Below are 12,970 nucleotides of genomic sequence, written 5' to 3'. Positions count from 1 at the left end.
TCAATGCCACTACAATCTGGAAGTTATCGATAAAGTAGAATTCAAGACAAAAAATATATACAAAAAAAGTATAATTTATATTGATAAAAATGTATGTTTTAATAATATGTTGTAATAGCTGTGAATGTTAAGACCTGGGACAACACATCAAAAAAAATGATGAAAGGAGAATATTATTAAAAAAAATACTGGGATATCTTTCAATTGAATTAAGTAGTCTCAAAGTAAGGATATAGAGGATTGGAATAACATAGTTAACAATCTAGAAAGAACAAGAGGGAGAGAGAGGGAGAATAGAAGGAAGAAGGGATAGAGAGATGGAAATAAGAGATGGAAGGAGGGAGAGAGAAGAAGGGATGAAGAAAGAAAGGAAAGAAGAAAGGGGGGAAAATTGAAGTGTGTTCCAGAAAAGAATCCAGCCTATGCATTCTTTTTATTTGCCTATGAAATACAAAAATTGTCACGTACTAGGCCATAAGAAACTCTCAACAAATACATAAAAGCCCAAGTCCTACAAGGTGCATTCTCTCACTACAGTGCAATAAAGTTGCATACTAAACCAAAGGTATAACAACAACAATAAAAAAGTAGAGGAAAATCAAAATCCTTGGACATTTTTTAAAGATTCATCTACATAACATTTTGTTTAAAGCGAAAGTCAAAACTGACCTTGCAGACTCCTTAGAAATGAGAACACTATATGAAACCTGAGACATAAAAGTCATAAAGAATCTCAGGTTTGGTAACAAAAAATTAAACCTTTTATGTAGAAAAAGTCACTGAATGTTTAAGAGAGAGAGGAGAAAAACACCTGCAGAATATTTAATAAAGGTTTAGTGCTCATAACATACAAAGAGAACCTATAAATTAAGGAGAAAAAATAGGCCAATAGCGAAATGGCAACTCCCCCAGGAAGAAATAGAAATGGCCAGGAAACATAGGAACAGATGTCCACACTGGTTCTGGGAGAAATGCATGTTGAAATAAGACATGGTTTTTGTCCATGAGATTGAAAAAATTTAACTGCTAATAACCAGTTTGGTTAGGATGTGGGGCAACAAGCACTCATACTTTTTGGCTGGTGTTTAAACTGGTTTAGATTTTCGGAGGGAAATTTAGCAGTACTTATCAAAATTTTATAACATACATCCTTTGAAACAGCAAGATTAACTCTAGGAATCTATCCTGCAAGCATACTCAATGTATGATTATTTGAAGAGGGAAAAACTGAAAATAACTTCAATTCTGACAGTAGAATGGCTAGATAAAATACAGCCCAGCTATACCACACAATACTAAAGTAACTCTTAAAAACAGTGCGGTAGACCCTTATGAACTGCCATGGAAGAATGTCCATAAATTGCTGAGCTAAGAAAAGAAAAGCGTGTGCACACACACACACATGCATATGCATATATATGTACAGACATTATTTATATGTGACTATATCTGCAGAAAAGCCTCAAAGTATTCCCATTGCTGAACTGTCAACAATGACTTTCCCTAGAGAGTGAACTTAGGACTTAATTTTATACAACTGTATTTTTTTTTCACCTTAACATAGAACATTACTTTCGAAATTCAAAAAGCTAACAAAAATAGAGAAATTAATCAAGGTGGAAGCAAGATAAGGATATAGTAGTAAGAGGACACCAGGGGTAGGTGAGTTCACATAAATTCAGGGCATTTGCTCTGGCTAGGTGGGTCATAAATCCATTACTGAGCATCCTGGTGGTCAAAGCAAGAGGGAAAACATAACCAGTATAATGATCACAGAAACCATCAGAACCAGGCAAAACAGTTGCCATACTCTTCAGAGGCACCATTTTCCCAGGCACTCTGGCCTAACAGAAATTTCTTCTGGGGCTTCATATAAAGTATTGATGTAAATGATGTTAATAACTCTACCCTCAATAAATACCATGATTAATTTATAAAACTGCTTCTGAAACTGACCACATAGTCACTCATTAGATTATTCCCAAGGAGGAGCAAAGCCCTTTTCTGAGAAAACAGTAGTGAGCCTGAGTAAAGTTCTTTGGATAGGAACATCCACAGCAGCAGCATCAGTGAAAAAAAAATCAGTACCTACTTGTACAAAGTGAAGAACAAAGGGATTTATGGCCAGGGGGCATTTGAGATGAAGCAAGCCTGTGCTCCCACCAGCTCTCTCCTCAAGGATTGGAGCGCTTCTTAAGTCAAAGCCATGACTGGGGCTGGACACAGAGTATAATGACAACCTGAAGATGTGGAGAATGTTTCTAGCTTATTCCTACCTACATGTAAGCAAATATGGGTAATTCACTCATTTATGTTAGCAAGTGACAGATTTGTTTCCGAGCAGAAGAAACAAAATGCAATAATTTATTACTTAGAAAAAACATCAGGCCAATAAATTCCAACAAAGGGACTTCTGCTATTTTATGATGTCCTACCCTTAGAGAGGCTACCAAGCAGGGGTAAGGGAAGGTATGATTCATGTCACAGTGAAGTGAAATGTTTACCTTGCCTTGTTTTAGGGTGGGATGTAATTATTACCGTCAATATCACATTTGTTCCTCTGCCTTCCTAGCACAGGAATCAGATTTGCCACTTCGTGAAGCACAAAATTACCTTTTCAATACTAATTCAATAATATTGTTGAATAAACTGTGAGCAATTATCACCTGAATCAGAAAATAGTCTCCCCACCTCTGTCACCTTCTAGTCACTAAGAATAACCCTCTTTGCTCACACCATAGAAGAGGATGACATTGATGTGATGAGTATTTCCAAATCAAGATAAGTAAGAATATTCCAAAGACAACTGATCAGAATCGCAATCCCCCTTAGACACTTCCTGCATCCTTGGATCTATCAGAATGATAATAGTGTTGTCATCTTTATGATGTAAAAAATGCACTTATCAAGTCATCTAAAGGTAGTAGACCTTGTAAAAGAATGTAAAAGAGAGATCTCTTGGAGAGATCAGGTAATCAGATTACAGAATTATGCATAGAGAATAATAATGAAAATAGAAGTAAATAGTGATAAGAATTTGATAGCAATTATGGGAATACTAATAGTAAAAATAATAGCCACTCTTTAATGAGTGTTTATCATTTTCCAGGCATTTATTATTGAATCCTCACAGCCATCCATGAGGTACAGGTGACAAAACTGAGGCTCATGGAGGTTCAGAAATGTATACAAAGTCACGGAGCTATTGAGAGGCAGAGCTGACATTTAAACCAAGATCTGAGGATATAGTTAATTCTCTTTCCATTCTTCCAAACTAGCAGAAAAAGTCATAGAAAACAACAGGTTCACAACCACGTAGTTTTGTAATAGATGAAGAACCAAGAGCTCAAAGGTTGGGAACGCAAGCCCTTGATTTCAATATTTACTTTAGCTGCCCTTGCTTGGAACCAATGACAAGTGAGGGCAAAAAGTACAGATATAAGACTCAATTTGAGGATATAGGTAACATTCAATTATTCAGTACGTTTTCTTTTTGTTGGTTCCTGTTTGCTAAGTAGTGTATTGGATAAAATTATGTGGTCCCTGCCCCAATGGGCATTACCGTATTGTGGGGAAGGCAGATGTCATTTAAATAATCCTATAAATGAAGGTAAAATTACAACTGTCATCATTGCTACAAAAGAATGGTAAAAGGTTCAATGGGAGATTATAACAGGGCCATGGTAAGGAATTTTATCTTTATCCTCAACACTATGGGAAACTTCTGAAAGGTTTTAAACAGTGCTAGTGTTGGAGGTGGGGGAATTCTTCTGATTTCAAAGCCTCTGGATAGAGAGAATGGAGAATGAACTGGAAGCTAAGGGAGGGGGCAATACCAATTAGAAGATTATTAAATTGTCTTGGAAAGAGACGGTCTGGATTAAGATGGTGTCGGGAGTCAATAGAGAAGTGGATGGAGTCTAGAAATAGGAGGTAATATTGACAAATCGTTATTATGAAATCACACTTAGATTTTGTTCTTAGCAAACAGTGATTTTCTTTCTTCTAACTATGATGGGGACTGAGCACTTCATGTATATTATGGCTACAAATCCTCACACTCCTATGAGGGAAGTACTGTTATCATCCCATCATAGAAATCAACAAATGAAGCTTAGAAAGCTTAAGTAACTTACTCAAGGCCATACAGCTAAAAAGTAGCAAAACTGGGATCTCACACGAACCCAGAACCCATGTGCTTAACCACTGGACTACGACCTCTGTGAACACCCTTTCTGTTTTAGTCTGGCCCCCAAACCCCGTCCTGTGGAGACACCAGTCCTGCGTGACCTAAGCAGGAACCATCTATAAGAACAATGAGGGCCGGCCTAGAGTCGGCTTCTATTTAGTCTTGTTTAGGAATGATGACGCAGGAATAATGATGATAACAAGAAGGCAATGGTCGACTGAAAGGATAAATGCTCCAAGCTACAAATGTCAGCAGACACATTTATGAATATGAGCACCAAGAACTCAGTAAGTTCTCGCAGGCTTTCTGATATCCCAGCTATAACACCCATGCACATGACTTGTGAATTGAGTGCAGAAAGACTAGAGAGGAAAAAGAATTACTAGTATCAACGTTATATTTTCACTTTATTTTATGTTCCTTGCATTTTGAGAGGTTTTAAGTAATCATGACAAAATAATAGTTAAATAACTCCTTAGCATTCTGGAGAAATTTATTGAGGAAGGAACTAGCAGCGTAGAACTTATCTCTAACATCCAAAATTCAGTAACACTCTATGTGTTCACCATAAGAGAACATTAAGTAAACTACAGTAATATTAATAATGATGTTGATGATGTCATCACTGATGGCAGAAGCAGCTCACATTTATTGAGCCCTTATTATTTCATCTTCACAACAATCTTATGAAGGTGAGTTATACAGTTAGTATACGATGATGTCACCAAAAGTTTATAATAGTGGAGAAATGAAAGAAGATATAAGATCTTATCCTTTGCAAGAGAAAAACCACTTACTGAAAAAAACTGGAAAGATACATGATATAATATTAATAGCAGTCGATTCTCAGAGATGAGGCTATGTGTATTTTTTTCTTCCTCCTTTTTTCTTTAATTTTTGTTTGTCTTTTATAAGCCCTTGTTACTTTCACAATGGGAAAACCCAAGAAACGTTCTTTAAAATCAAAAAGCACTGTGGAATTTCTTTTCTGGAGATGACTAACTGGGCAACATTTGTTCTCAAAGGTCTTTGGGGCCCCAGGAAACCTAGGTTAGATTTTGTTCTTCATCAGATTAAAAAAGGATTTCCGACTGCTCTTTCTTGGAGGCGCTACTTCAGAATTCACCAAGAGAGGAATATGGTTAGAAAGTTCTCAGAAATGGAAGGATCCCTCTGGTAAACCATAACACAAGGAAATAAATCACCTCAGGTATCTATGGTGATTTATACTTTTCTCAGTAACTTTATTTTCATCTTTGTTCATGTATCCCTTACAAGAGCCCTGAGAGACGAGGACACCAGGTGTTATTAATGCCCATATTACAGAAAATGAGTGACAACAAGAATAGTGACCTGCCAATGCCACAGAAAGAGCCAGTAAAAATCCAAGAATGGAACCTGATCTCAACTCTTAATTCAGTGCTCTATTCGATGACAACAGCTATCTACGCAGAGTCCTGATTACTCTTGGCAGGAAAGACAAGCTTATCAGGCCATCGGCTATCTAAAATGTTGATGGATGGAGGCTCTGTGTAACGCCTGCTGTAAATTCAGTATAATACAACTCACAGCAGAAGCAAAGGAATGCCAGTGTATCACACTCTTTTATTCAGCCATTCATGCCACACTCACTTACTGCAGGACAAACACTATGAAAGTCCTGGGGATTCAATGATGGTAGCCTTCAGGTAGCCTATAGTGGGGAAGCAGACAATTAACTCTAGGAGTATAACACAGCAGGAGGAGTAATGTGAAGGAGACATAATGAGCTGTCATAGGCTGTCAGAAGAGGGGAACGTGGCTCCTCATTCATTCAACAAATAGTCATTGACAGCCTTCTTGTTGCCATGCTTTGTGTTGGGTTCTGGGAATCCACAGTAAAGAACACATATATTTATCCTCGAGGATTATCATCTAATGGGGAAGATAGAATTAGGCAAATGATTATACAGACCTATATTAAATCAGAAATGTGATACATTTGGCAAAGAATAGTTAATGCTGTAAAAAGCACATGATCTATACTTATGATTCAAGGGAGCGTTTCTTTGTAACCCTCCACCAGAAAGTGAGAAATTTTGTATTCTCTCCAAGGCTTGGATATTCACAGGATAGTTTTCAGGTGCTGATTGGAAGTAGCCTACTCAAGAATGCTTACACCTTTATCATAATAATTTGCTAGACTCACTATTTCTTATTACACTGCTGCTTCATTCCCCACCCCCCCACCCCCTGCATACAACGGACGCTTCTCATTTTGTCCTCAGTTTATGCAAAGTTGGACGCTTCCTCTCTTCCGCACAAGCCAAGCACACACTCCTGGAGAGAAAACTGCCATCATATCCCCATTATTCGTAGTAAAGTATTAGCTCCTAACCTGAAACATCCTCTGCTGAGGGTAACAGATGGCATCGGGACGCCTATGTTAGAAGAAATGAAAACCTCGTTATACTCTTTCTAATTTTTTCCCCTCCCACATGAAGCATGCTGTAGCCACCTCACAGAATGTGGTGATGCGTCAAAACATAATTAGCCACCACTTGCACCCCTTCTACATTATGTTGGAAACCACACTTCCAAGAGCAAGAGAAAAGAGCTCAAAATATTCTGGCAGGAAGGAAATTCTTAGAACATAAGTGAGAGAGAATAATGCAATAAGCTATTTTATATTACCAAAGTCTTAATTCTTTCTTGGATAAGCAGAAGCAGGAGACAACTTCTCAGTTCCCAGGATGCAGGAGGATTGGCGTATCTTCTACACAAAAATGGGAAATCTATGGCCTGACATGTACATGTGTATTTAGAGGATCAGGGGTTAACACATTTGAAAGAAGTACAGTTCTGTGTATCTGGGATGCATCATAGGGTGACCGACCGTCCTGATTTGCTGGGAGTGAGAGGGTTTCTGGGATGCAGGAATTTTGGTGCTAAAATGAGAAAGTCCTAGGCAAACTGAGACCAGTTTGTCACCTTCAATGCATGTAAACTATGGTTATAAAAACACTTTAATACAAACTTAGAAGGTCATGTTGACCAGGTCACTGCTGTTTCCTCTGCTCTCTCCTTTGACCAATGTGGAGGAATGAGGCTGACGGTTCACAGGAACATCAGAGATCTTCCTTGTTCTTGAAGCAGCTCATCTGGCCAAACCCCCTACTCCTCTCCCACCATCTTTCTTCCCCTTTGGCTCTGCTCCTTGCATCTTCGCTGCCACCCTCACTGTTCTGGGGCTGAATATAGGGAATTGTCCTCTACAGCATGAGAAGGGTCCCTCCGTCCTATCTAGGCTCTGTCTCTCAAGTAGGCCTAGAGCTTCTTTTATATTTTCTAGGTATTTTTAACCAGGGGACAGAAAAAAAAAAGAAAACGAGATAAACTTTCAAAGTGATACAAAGGCCTCAAAAATCTCACAGTAAAAATACACTTTTGGAATTCTCTAATATACACATGGAGCAAGTTCGATCTCAGTTTCCTCATTTCCTAATGTCATGCCCGAGACAGTCAATCCAGCCTCTAGCCCATCCCAACACCTCTTTGTCTCTACTGTTTGCAGGTTTGATGAAGACACTTCTCTTCTAGGCGCCTTCCACTTCTCGTGCCACGGAAGGCAGTGAATGAAATGCAAACCACATCAATTTTGGAGTTCTCCGCCTGTTCAGGCTGATTTTAGATCCTGGCTCTGCCACTTTTTAGTTGGATATGCTTGGATGAATTACTTAATCCCTCTAAACCTCAGTTTACTCATTATACTGTCACGGAGATTTAAAAAGTAATATTTACAATGTTCCCAACCTTCTAAGGAGGCTGCTTGGTTTGCTGTGATGTTCGGCAGGATAAATAATTATGAGACACACAAGAATCTCAAAAATCAAAGAAAGATGCAAGCGAGTTCTCTATATTTTCTTCATTAAGGCAAGTAAGTGGTTGAAGATTTGTCCCAAGATTGGAAATCAAAAGGGCTATCCATCAGTGTTCCAGAAATTGCAGTTGACTCCCCGCTGTGGCATTGAGACAGCTGTAGAATTGGAAAATGGGGCTTAGATGTGGAGTTCAGGTAAACCGTTTGCACCAAACCTCAGGTGGGGACAATTCCTCCTGACCTCACTGACTTGTTGTGAGAACTAACTGAGAATAGATCTAAAAGCAAGGGGCACGGAGTAAGCTCTGTGACTGTTGGTCAAGTTGGGCAGACATCTTTTTCCCTGTTGGTAAAGTGAATCAAAGGGTCATGGGGCTAGTAAGCAGCATTTCCCTCACTCCCTCGCCTCCCTTCTTACTCGCTAGGAATCCATGGTCCATCCCGACAATCAGTCCACTCCCCACAACTCAATTCCTTTGCTCCTTGCTCCTTTCATCAAATGCACCTGCCACACCCTAAACCCGGTTGGAACTAGCTCTCTGCCTACCTTGCTCCTGCCCCCAACTATAGAATCAATTTGGATATTTTCATTTGTAACCATAACTCTCAAGTATGCCCTCAGTGCTCCCTAGCAATCCTACCACGCTGCTCTAGTCCGTTCACAACCTCACATTCAGGGACGCCTCTTTTACACCTTCCCCCCACCCTCCTCCGATTTCTCCTTCCCATTCTTCAATCTCAGTTGATGACCTTGATTATTTGACTGACAACATAAAGCAATCAGACACAGAGCTACTTCATCGTCCCATAACCAAACATACCTCCTCAGATCACTCCACCCCCAGACCCTCCTCATCCCTCCAGTTATGGGGGTGAGCTTTCCCTTCCCCTACCTAAGACCAGCACCTACTTTTTGGCACTGGAGCCGTACTCCATCCTTGCCTAAAGAAGAACTTGACATCTACAGGCAACTTGTCTTTCCTTAGCATTACCAGTGAGTTGGATTATTCCCATCAGCATACAAATATGTCCTAATATCTCCTGTGTGAGAAAAAAAAACACCAAAAGCAAACCTTATTTTGATCCCCATTCCTCTCTAGCTACCTTGCTCCCATATACATTATCTGTATACATATGAACTGTTTGTTTATTGTCTGTTTCTGACCACATCCCCAGTCAAGGAGGTAGGACTTAAACCTCCAACTGCTGTGAGCACTGCAACAAGGAGTCCTCAGCTGCCACTTCTCTCCTAGAATTGGTTTTAGCTGGTAAGAGCCTTCTGCCCAAGGTCGTGTCCCCTTCCCAGATAGCTCTGTCAGTGACTGGCCTACGCAATGGCCTACAGGTGAAAGCTCTTTCACTCCCATGGGGAGACCACTCTGAAAGGCCATCCCAGCTTCAGAACTCCCCACGGAGTCACCGATAGCCTTTGCTGAGACTGCGTTGCAGCCCACCTTCTCCCTCTGCTTAGTGATTCTTCATCTTTTCCCCCATAAAAGTTCAGCTTTCGAGCCCTCTTCCATAAACTTCCTGCACACAAATATCTATCTCAGAGTCTGTTTTCCTGGGAAACACAACCTGCCATACCTCCACTAAAATGTAAGCTCCAGTAGTGCTGGGACCTTATCTTTCTGGTTTTTAGCTATATGCCTTGAGCCTAGAACAGTGCCTGGCACACAGTAGGTGTTCAATAAATTATCAGTAAATGAATGGATAAAGCGGCAGAGCTGGTATCAGACTCAGTTCAGCAAGATTTCAAAGCCGCCAGTGCTTTCTGCCCCACAAACGCTACCATGAAGGCATTTCCAAATTATAACTTTGAGATCCAGATCAATTTGAAACTCTGCCCTTGCTTCGGCATGCACCTGGTACCAGACGAAACATGGAGTTTGCTAAGGCACAGAGATTAATTGAAAGAACTCATTCCCACAAATGCTGAACCTGGGAGAGCTCAGGCATGGCGGTGTAATTACTTTGGAAGCATCAACACCTCAGAAGGCCCCTAGAGAGTCCAGAATCAGGCTCAGCCCGAGAGGTTTCCATCTTAACTTTGAATTTCCTTGGGCTTCTGTCACTTGAAGTCAAACAACATCATTTTAACAAATTTCGAGTGTGTGAATAATTTCTCCTTTTCTTCTGCCCTGGTATGTAAACTGATATTAAAGACTGGAATATTTATCATGTTGACAGCTCCTGCCTGCTAGATTAGATTTTGTAAGGGAGCTGAGTTTTCCTCTGAGAGTGTTCAACTCCATATCTTCCTATTCTTGACTTCCACTCTAGACATTTTTGGTATGAGCTAGCTCTAGCCCCAAATAAAATGGGAGGCAGCCAACAGGAAGAGTTGAGTATACTGGCCGCCTTCATTCCTGACTATTGGGGAAATACAAATTCAGTTACTAAATAAAAAGCCAGTTCAGTTAAGGAATGATGCTGTATCTTCCTCCTGTTGCATCCACTAGACTAAAACTCAGCATCACAGCTCATATTCTCGTGAGGTATTTAGTACTCCACTTCACCAAATCACTAGGAAAGCTGTGTGCGTGACATCTGTCCAAATGCAGAGAGAATCAAACACTGATTTTGCTAATCTGATATGAATGCAAGGACATTAGTAAAATAGGCTAATCTCACTGAATGAAATGTCCTTGGCTTTCATAACTAATTTCTTGACTCGACTTCTTCTGGTTCTCTGCAAAAGTCAGAGATACAGCTGCCTTTACATAACTCAACGAACGCACGCACAAGCATACACAGTGTTTTGGAGCAGCCATGCTGTCTTTTCCACAGTCAGTATAAATGTGCATCTATTTCCTAGTCAAAGGTGAGAGAGAAGGTTAAAGGCGTACTGAGACAACTCTTTCCTGGCCTCCGTCAAAGATCAAAACTCATTTTCCCAGTGAAAGCAATACCGGGTGAGACTGGGTACCATCTCTGTTTCTGCCAAATTACAGTGATGGGAGCTCAGACTTCTCTGGAACTGGAGGTCAGGCTGGCAGACTTAGTCACTATTTATCTACAGATGGAGCATAGAGCTTCCTATCATGATTTCAGGAAATGGAAGCCACACGAGGCCGGTGAAATTCAGAGGTACACACTATCAGTTTGAAAGAGGAAAACATGTTGTCCTCTGCTCTTTCTCTTGAGTTATTTTGAGACAGGGGAAGACACTGCAGAAACATGGAAAATATTAGAAATGAAAAGCAACCCCTTTTATAAAAGCAAAATTACAGTGTTGAGATGAGACTGAACCTGTCAATTTCCAATCATCCATTCAAAGGACACAGCTCATTTCAGGGACTCTTCTACAGATGTGCTTTTGATAGCTTTTTCTTTAACGGTCAACTGGAGGCCCAGCTTTTCATAATTTGGTTTCCCAGAAAAAGTATCCTCTTCTTTAGGGAGACTAGTCAGTACCTCTGAGATTTGCAGAATTCACTTTTTGCAATGTGCTTCTCAGTGATGCTAACTACAGAAGGTAGAGTACTGAGAAAGACCCCGTTCCTCAACAGCCAGCTGGCCAACTCATAGCCCCCTCCTCTATTTTCACTCCATTGGGTCTTTTAAACTAGTGCAACTTCTTCTACTCTGTATGCAATTGGGAATATTTCCCGCTTCAATTTTTGAAATTGTAGACATGTAATAAAATGTTGCCCTGCACTGTTTTGCTTAATCCATCTGCTCCTGCTTATATCTGCTGTGCATTCTTTTCAAATCCTGGTGACCGAAGCTATTTAAAGCAGACCCTCTGGTCAGAAGCAGGGTGACAGGAATTAACAGCAGAAGGGGAAGCTCACGTCATTTTGTGGGCTCAGGCTGGAGGGTGGGAGGAGGAGAGGCTTAGGGCAGGGGACAGTGTCAGAGGGGAGCCTTAGAGACAATGCACTGAATCCCTTTTGATCCTGCCCTTAAGCTCTTTTAGAAAATTTAATCTCCAAAGATTTGGCTTAATTGTGGTTATAAACAAAACATCTTTCTACCAGTGGTAATTAAAAGAACTAGAAGGCAGAGAAACAGACCAGCTGATCTCCGTCTTCTTAGTTAGGTACCCCTAACAGTGCACAGCTTTATTTATTTGTTTTGTTCTTCCTTCTATCTTACCTCATTTCACAAAAGACTTGCTTTGGCTTACAGAACAGAAAAAAAAAACCCCACTGTACATAACACTATGTATAATAAAAAAAAAATCAAAGCAGGTTAAAGACCAGTTAGAATAGAATGGCAGAATCGAGAGAGTAATTCAGCAGGTTATAAAGTCTCACGAATTTTATTACAGGTGAATATTTGGCTCTGAAGGTCTTGACATTCCAAGGGAAATGTACAATACAGTTACACAGTTCTCATGGAGGGAAAAAAGCACAGCCACTGTGCAGAGAAAGCAAGGTTTTTCCTGGCACTTAGTGTTACAGAAATTTCTTTCCTAGGGCTTCCTTCAGGAAGACCCAATGACACAATGTCCTTTACAAAATGCCAGCAGCAAGTCAAAGGGTAAATACTTGCCCCAAACTGCTCATAAATTTGAGTTTTGTAAAGCAAAATGAATCTTAAAGGTGTTTGGGACAAATTTTGGTCTGTAAGTTATCACCTTTCAATTTATCACTTTTGTTAACTTTGGATCGTTTTATGTGAAATTTTCTTAAGTAAAGGCCAATCTCGGTAATGGATAGAATATGGTAGAAGCCACAGATGGCCACGCAACTTGGCCAATGGAATATGGGTGGAAGTGACAATGGGCCACTTTTGCACCTAAGGCTCATGTGGCATTTTGTGCTTCTGCTTGCCCCTCTGACAGCATTTGATCTCAGCCAAAAGGACATGCTCTAGGTAGTTGCTGCCCCTTCACCCTGGGCCACAGAACACATTTGATCTTGACTTGAAGCCTGAAGGAGACCTGCTCCAGCAGACCTGAAGACCCACGAGCA

At 40.3% G+C, this 12,970-nt stretch overlaps 1 protein-coding gene across 1 annotated transcript in view; it reads right to left on the bottom strand.

Moving 5' to 3' along the window:
• CA10 (carbonic anhydrase 10) overlaps window positions 1–12,970 on the bottom strand; it is a 467,323-nt gene that overhangs the window by 245,003 nt on the left and 209,350 nt on the right. The window lies entirely within an intron of this gene.

This window comes from Equus quagga, chromosome 11 (assembly GCF_021613505.1).
Source record: "Equus quagga isolate Etosha38 chromosome 11, UCLA_HA_Equagga_1.0, whole genome shotgun sequence".
Taxonomy (NCBI): domain Eukaryota; kingdom Metazoa; phylum Chordata; class Mammalia; order Perissodactyla; family Equidae; genus Equus; species Equus quagga.
Note: the sequence above shows the minus strand (reverse complement) of the source record. Positions and strands in the feature narration are given on the sequence as shown.